The sequence below is a fragment of the Otolemur garnettii genome, unplaced genomic scaffold (assembly GCF_000181295.1).
Source record: "Otolemur garnettii isolate 467f Iridium unplaced genomic scaffold, OtoGar3 scaffold00083, whole genome shotgun sequence".
In the NCBI taxonomy this organism is placed as follows: Eukaryota; Metazoa; Chordata; class Mammalia; order Primates; family Galagidae; genus Otolemur; species Otolemur garnettii.
In genome coordinates, this window is record NW_003852478.1 from 4,498,672 (window position 1) to 4,506,676 (window position 8,005).

Below are 8,005 nucleotides of genomic sequence, written 5' to 3' on the forward strand. Positions count from 1 at the left end.
TTGGCGGGCCCAGGCTAGATTCGAACCTGCCACCTTAGGTGTATGTGGCTGGTGCCTTAGCCACTTGAGCCACAGGCGCTGAGCCACACTTGTGTGTTTTATAGATGAATATCCCACTTTCCCAATATTCTATAAGCTTCTTAAGGGCTGGAAACTTACTTTCTCTTTGTATTCCCTAAGATAAAGCAAAGGTAAATTTCTTTACTTTTTTTTGAGACAGAGTCTCATTCTGTCACCCCAATTAGAGTGCTGTGTCATCATAGCTCACAGCAACCTCAGTCTCTAGGGCTCAGGAGATTCCCTTATCTCAGCCTCCCAAATAGCTAGGACTACAGGCACCAGCCACAACACCTGACTAGATTTTCGATTTTCAGTAGAGGCAGCATCTCACTCTTGCTCAGGCTGATCTCAAACTCCTGAGCTCAAGCAATCCACCTGGCCTCAACCTCCCAGAATACTAGGATTACAGGTGTGAGTCACCATGCTTGGCCTTAAAAGCAAGTTTCTTGATAGTAACATAACAGTAAAAGTGAATTAGCCATATAAAAAGGCAAATACTTTGAATCCAGCATGAGAGTTCTCCAGACTCTAATTCCACAGAGATTTTGTCAGTCACAGCAAGTATTCAACATTTAGAGTAAATTTTCACCTACTTCTCTTACAAGTGTAAATCCTGTACCCAAAGGAGCACATTTGAAGTATTGATATTTTCTGCCTGTAAACATCTGCAGGTCACATGTAATCCAATCTGTACTTAATTAATAGTTTTGCTTCTTAACTTTTGCTGAGCATTTTGTATGTGACAGCAGCATCATGAGGGCCGCTGACGTGGGAAGGAAAGAAAGAAAAGAGAGAGGGTAGAATGTTGGTCCAGACAGCCGCCAGCCCTAGAGGTGTTACTAAGGGAAATCTGTGAGCAGTGCAAATCCAATATGACAACTCGTGAGTGCTCAGGTCAGCCCTGCTGGAGATGGGAGAATCAGTTTCCTAAAGGAGGGATTTGTGTAACGAGGTCTTGAAGGATGAGGAGGAGTTTGCCAAACAGTGGAGGAAGTGAGCACTCTTGGCAGAGGAAACAGCACGTAAAAAAGGTAAAGAATGAACAAAAGAGTGCATATTTCTAGTGGCTGGTGTTATCGGCTGAATCGTGTCCTCTCCAAAATCCTCAGAATGTGACTGGATTTGGAGACAGCGGCTGTAAAGGCATGCTTAAGTCAAATAAGGCGATTTGGTGGGTGGGTCTGATAACAATCTAACTCAAAGAAGAAAATGTGGCCGTGCAAGGTGACAGGAGGGACCCATGTGCACAGAAGGGTGACCCTGTGAGGAGGAAGCAGAGACAAGCCTTCTCCAGCCAAGGAGAAAAGCCTCAGAAGAAACCAAACTGCTAACGTCTGCCCAGGACTTCCAGCGTCCAGGAGTGTGAGAAACACACTTCTGCTGTCTCAACCACTTCCTCTGCCAGGTTTCATCATGGCAACCCTGTTAAACTAATCCAGCTAGAATTAGGAGGCCTGGGTGTTTGTGGTTTCTCCCCAGCACTCCTGTAATACACAGTACTTATCAGCAGTGCACAGAGCCTTGATTTCATTGTGATCCACTGTGTCAGTGCGTCTCCCTCCAGACTTCAAAGCAGGTACCGATGAGCTCTAATTTTTACATCTCCAGCACCTTAGATCATGCCTAGTTCATAAAAAGCAACGTATTTCTTTTTTACCTTTGTAATTTATTGCACAAACACTGCGTGTGTGTTCAATCAAAAAATGTATAGACACCTACACTGAACACTTTAATCACTGCGTTTAAAAGACTTTTTATTTCTATGACAGTACAATGTGCAGCTGCCTTCAAAATAATTTCACCAAGTTCCTAAGAAAACTCTTAAGGAGCTTTAAAAAGGGACTTCACTGATTCATGGACTAATTTAGAGAATCAATGTGTTAACACATTCAATGTTTTTATCACATGAGAAAGAATGTCTCTTCATTTAAAAATGACTTTTAAAAATGTACTTTGTTTTTGTAATTTTCGGTCAATAAGCTATGTACATTTCTTATTAAATTTACTCTATGTGTCTAAATTTCTCATTTCCAAATCTGATTTTTTTGTTATTTTGTCTAACTTGTTATTACCAGTCTAGAGGGAAGCTATTAATGTATATATTTTTCTGTGGTACATTCTGTTACTGAACTTCTTATTTTTAATAGTTTTTAAATCGATCCATTTGGATTTGTGGGTAATTATATTATCCACAGGTAATGATAATTTTATCTCTTCAACCAGATGTTATTTCTTTTTCTCATTTTACTGTGCCGTGTAGAGGTTACAGAATAATGATAATTAATAAATCTTATGTCAGGCATTCTTTGGCTTCAGCCTCTAGAATTTCACCTATTGTTGTCCACTGATTTTAGATAAATTTTCCTTTACTGTGTTAAGGAAGTTTCTTTTTATTATTGATTTTATATATTTTTTTCAAGATATAGTGTTAAATTTAACCAATCACCTTTTCATCAACAAATCTCAAGTTGATTCATACTTAGGAATGGTCACATTTGAGAACCTTTGGGTATAATTTATACATACTTGTCTCAAATTATCAAGTATTTATATTAGCATAGTTCAAAACCTTTGGCACAATGGTTGTCTGCTGATGGGAAGGCACATGATATTTCTCCTTTAAGCAGATGGAGGAAAGGACCATCTGTGACACATTTGGCTAAAGCCACAGCCAAAACTCATATGGCTGCCCAGTTGTCACGTGTTATCAACCAAGGTAAACATCTGTAGCATAATGTGGACTTCTCTCCCTTGATCTGCACTGATGGGTATTCAGTAGGGAACAATAGGAAGTTTCTGCCTGGGACAATGCCTGGCATTGCAGTGGGTACTAAGTAAATATTTATTGAACACATTAATAAGTAAAAAGTATCCAGGGTATAGTGGCTATTTTTGGAGGTAGTTCTCATATACTTGTTTCAGTTTTATTCATAATTTTTAGTGAAATTAATTGTTGAGTCTTAATTTAAATATAAACTTTTGTTTTCCTAAAAAACAGTTTATTTTACCCAGACTGTTTAGTTTTTAGCACATTTTAACTTCACAACTTTAAAAATTATGTTCCTGAAAAAGAAAACCATCTGCGATGGCCATTTTGCGATTAGCTTCAGTTAAGGAGGCTTCTTTTCCTTTTTCTCTTTTATTTCTAAAGAATTGGGGGTCTTGAGTTTAAGGCGCCCAGGCTGGAGACACTGCAGGTGGCAACCCTGGAGCAGCTCGGAGCTGGTGAATAATAGCTCTTCAGGTCTGCAATAAAAAGTGGCCTCCAATAAAACTACGTTGCAAAAAACGGGAAAGAGGCAGAATGGGAAGAGTGAGAAGGTTGAAGAGGCAGAGCCCGAAGAATTTGTAGTGGAAAAAGTTCTGGATTGACGAGTGGTCAATGGGAAGGTGGAGTATTTCCTGAAGTGGAAGGGATTCACTGATGCTGAGAATACTTGGGAACCTGAAGAAAATTCAGATGGTCCGGAATTAATTGAAGCGTTTCTTAATTCTCAGAAAGCTGGTAAAGAAAAAGATGGCGCAAAAAGAAAATCTTTATGGGACAGTGAATCGGATGATAGAGAATCCAAGAGGAAAAGAGAAGCTACTGACAAACCGAGAGGCTTTGCCAGGGGTCTTGATCCGGAAAGAATATTGGGTGCCCCAGACAGCAGCGGAGAATTAATGTTTCTTATGAAGCGATTCGGATGAGGCAGATTTAGTGCTGGCAAAAGAGGCAAATACGAAGTGTCCTCAGATTGTTACTGCTTTTTATGAAGACAGACTAACTTGGCATTCTCGTCCAGAAGATGAAGCTTCATTATATATGTTTATATACATATATATAATCTGGGTCTTGGGAGTGTGAAGAAATAACTATATTCTAATAAATCAAGTTCGATATGTTCATTTAAAAAAAAAGAATAGGGGGTCTTAATTTATAAATTTTAACTATATATGACTGTGGCCATAGAATGCGGCCTGTTTACTTTTTTGCTTTACTGAGATTATTTTGGGGAACAGTATTTATAAATATTCCTAGAGTAGAAAAAAAGAGGGTACATTCGCTATGAGACACAGGTACAATAATTAAATATTAGGCCTTTTAATTACACTTACTTCACTCTCCACCCTCTTTTATTTGCTGGCTCCACCTTAAAATGACATGAGTGATTGTTGTTGATGGATGTCAGATGAGTGAAAGAATCAGTGCGATAGGACAAACGGCTCAAGGATATACAAACAAAAGATCCACATGTAAACGCCGATGATAAGATGTATCTTATTGAGAGGAACATTTTAAAAGCCTTGTTTAATGGTGTCTATCTAACTTTCTAATATAGAATGAAATCACTGATATTTAAAAACATAATCTTGGCACAATAAAAATGATAAATGCAGTATTACTTTTTAAATTTATAAAAATAAAACATGACAGTAACGGAGGACTGTTTTTCTAATTGAAATGCACATCTTTATCACAGAGTGTTGAAAGAAGACCAGGTGACTTCAGTCCTAGCTCTGTCATACAATAGTAATGTGGTGGCTTGAGGAGCTCCATGATGCCTCTGACCACTGACACATCTCTGACAGGGGGTCCACAGGTTGTTATAATGGTTATATAGCAGGTAATACTTAAGATGCTCCCAATAAGTTGGAGTTCATAGTTCTAGGAGTTAATTCTTTAAGATGTATATGCATTTGATAATGTTTATCTCCAAATCTTTTAGAGAGAAATAAAAATAAGTATGTGATAATTCCTCAGGGAGGGAACACATCTACAAAAGTTATTATTCTTGACTTTTTTTTTTTTTGCAGTCTTTGGCTGGGGCTGGGTTTGAACCCACCACCTCTGGCATATGGGGCTGGTGCCCTACTCCTTTGAGCCACAGGTGCCACCCTGTTTTTGACTTCTAAAAATGAACTTAAAATGTTCGAAAACCATACATGCATTTGCTACATTTTGACATTCAGATTAGCAGAATCATATTACCAGGACTTTATTTATTATTATTTTTAACTAAAATTCTATTTTAGAGGGATATTTGCTTATCTGTCAAAAAAACAGAGAAGTTAACAAAGATAAAAATCATCTAGAAAGCGTGTAATGTGAAAAACAAAGCAAAAGCTTGTACTTCAGTGAATCAAAACAGAGGTGTAAGCACACGCGAAAAACAACTGCAAGGACCAGTGGGTTCTTACCTTTGCTTGCTTAAGTAATAGGTCTGTGTCTTCTGGAAGCAGAAGTTAGCAGAGTATCCAAAACAAACAGGGGTAGACGGTAAATCTTGACATAGTCAAAATCCAGTCTCTAATTTTCTAAATAATAAATATGCTGGGATTTTTTCTTTCCTTAAACATGAACAAACGACTAATTTTCTTGATCATTCCCAGGGAAAGAAATAGGTCTGTGGCGTTGACAAAGGAGGATTTCCATGACCCAGCATTGGATTTGCGGATTTATATATGGATGAAAATAACAGCAACCAAATCACCATTATCCTTTGCTTGACCCTAAGCTTATTAATATGCATGAGGGTAAGGAATATAAGGGAGTTTCCTCAGAGTTTCCTCTTAACAAACTTGAAAGTAAACGGAAGGTAATATGGACTGATGGATTTTATTAAAATCATACTGTTGATTTCACTCAGGGTTACAATCTTGAAAAAATTGTCTCATCTTACGAAGTATGGTTAAATTTTCAGATATAGTGTCATCATGTTAAAAATTATTAAAATATAATTAGGGTGCACCTATTCATTGATCTCTTAATTGGGTATTTTGTGGAGAATTGCATATTTAAAACATATCTGGTCAAGAAATAAAATAAGGTGAAGCTGAGCTTGCCTGAAAGAATGATTCACACTTTTGATGTGCAAAAATCATCACAGCATGCCAGTCACTGTCTAAGTGTCACTCCAATGACCTAAAAGTGAATTTCCCTAAGAAACGGTTTATGCAACATTTGGCAGTCTATGTACAAAACTTTTGCTTATGGTTGAAAATGAGAATGGCATGAAATAAATACTGTCTCCATGTAGCAAAACTGCTTTTATTTCAATCTATCCACTCCAAACATACATCATTCCTTCTCCAGTACCTACAGTATAAACACTAGCCATTGACAAATTCAGTAACCTTTATTCCCTTAATTAAATAGCTTCAACTTCTGGGCAGCACCTATGGCTCAAAAGGGCAGGACACTGGCCCCATATGCCGGAGGTGGGGCGTTCAAACCCAGCCCCAGCCAAGAAAAAAAAAGTGAGACTCAGTCTCAAAAAATTTAAATAGCTTCAACTTCTAGTGGCATTAAGTGAATCTCAAAAAAGAATATACCCCAATATGCCTGACACAGAAAGTCAGGCAAGTACTGAGCACCTCAGGAAAATTGGCTTTTTGGTTCCAGAATTTTTTAAATAATTTTCTGTTTATAATTATAAAATAAAAGTATGCTGTGTAAACTTTTGATATTACAGAAAGAAAAAAACTGAAATATATTCTTAACCATTTTGGAATACTCAACATAAATATTTTCGCTATATCTACCATTATATGTATATTTTTAAATAAAATTCTGATGTTTATGTAAAATTGTATTACAATAATGTTCATATTACTAAATATCTATCTAAAGCCCTTTTTTAGATTGCATAATATTCTATCATATTCCATTATACCATAATTTATTCATTGATTTTCCTGTCATTGGGCATTTTTTCTCCCTCTGGCCTAAAGAATTTCGAAATGAATTTTCTTATTTTTAAGTCAGTGTGATTATTTAGTGTTACTTAGAAATTAGATTACTAGATAAAGTGTATTAACATTTTTATGGCTCTAAATTCATATTGGTAATATAACTTCCAGAAAATTTGTTCTTACCTCTGTTTGACTTTATTTATTTATGTATTTATTTTTTGCAGTTTTTGGCCCAGGCTGGGTTTGAACCCACCACCTCTGTCATATGCAGCCAGCGCCCTACTCCTTTGAGCCACAGTCGCCCTCAGTAGTCGTGTGGTCCTGAGAAAATTACTCAACTTCTTCCAGCCTCAATTTTCTTATCTGTGTAATGGAAATGCAACACCTACCTCACTGGGCTTTAATGAGGATAAATGGATTTAGTGTATTGCCCGCTTTAGTTTGTAAAGTTTGTAAAGCATCATGAGAATAAAAAAGCGAGTATCCAAAGTACTCAATACAAACATGAAACCAATATATAAACAATTCTGTGCCCCGACGAAAGAAAAATACAGGTATGTTCCACAGAGCAGAGGGTGGGGCTGAGGGAAAGAGGAAAGGGAAGGGGGAGGGGGATTGGCGAGCTCTCCCCTAATGTGCAAAGTTCAAGTTGTAGTTGAGCCCTGCACCCAGGGAGTGTGCTGTACACCCCTACAACTTGAACTGTGCCTTAGAAATGAAAACAATGTAAACTAAACATTAGTACCCACGCATCAATCTGAAATGTAATAAATAATAAACAGGCCACTTAATAAATGTGCTGTGACTCCCTCCTCTCTGCAGCCTCCGCCTGAGTCCTCATCTGGATTCAACCTGCTGCAATGGGACTTTTGTTTTTAGAGACAGAGTCTCAGTTTAATGCCCGTGCTAGAGTGCTGTGGTGTCACAGCTCACAGCAACCTCCCACTCTTGGGTTTAGGCAATTCTCTTGCCTCAGCCTCCTGAGTAGCTAGGACTACAGACACTTACCACAACACCTGGCTAGCAATGGGACTTTTGATCACCTGGTACATGTATCTATTAAGTAGCTAATGCAAAGACACAGAGCCATTATTTATACTTTGTTTCTAAATAATTTATTACATAATTCTAGCAAAATGTGATCAAGTGAAATAATTCAAGTTTTTAAATGAAAAGCTGTGTCTTATAGACCTAGAGTATTTAACAATGCACAGTAATTTATCTTCATAAAGCTGTGAAACTTGTTCAGGTGTTTGTACCTTCATTC

General features: G+C 37.4%; 1 protein-coding gene and 1 pseudogene across 1 annotated transcript in view; one reads left to right on the forward strand and one right to left on the reverse strand.

Annotated features, from left to right (window-relative positions):
* Positions 1-5,355, reverse strand: part of CNGA1 (cyclic nucleotide gated channel alpha 1) — a 48,907-nt gene extending 43,552 nt beyond the window's left edge. Inside the window, exon 1 of the mRNA XM_012808088.1 lies at positions 5,245-5,355. The gene's annotated coding sequence lies outside the window, so the exon portion shown is untranslated. The remainder of the gene's footprint in view (positions 1-5,244) is intronic.
* Positions 2,743-3,910, forward strand: LOC105887419 (annotated as a pseudogene).
* Positions 5,356-8,005: the final 2,650 nt, after the last annotated feature.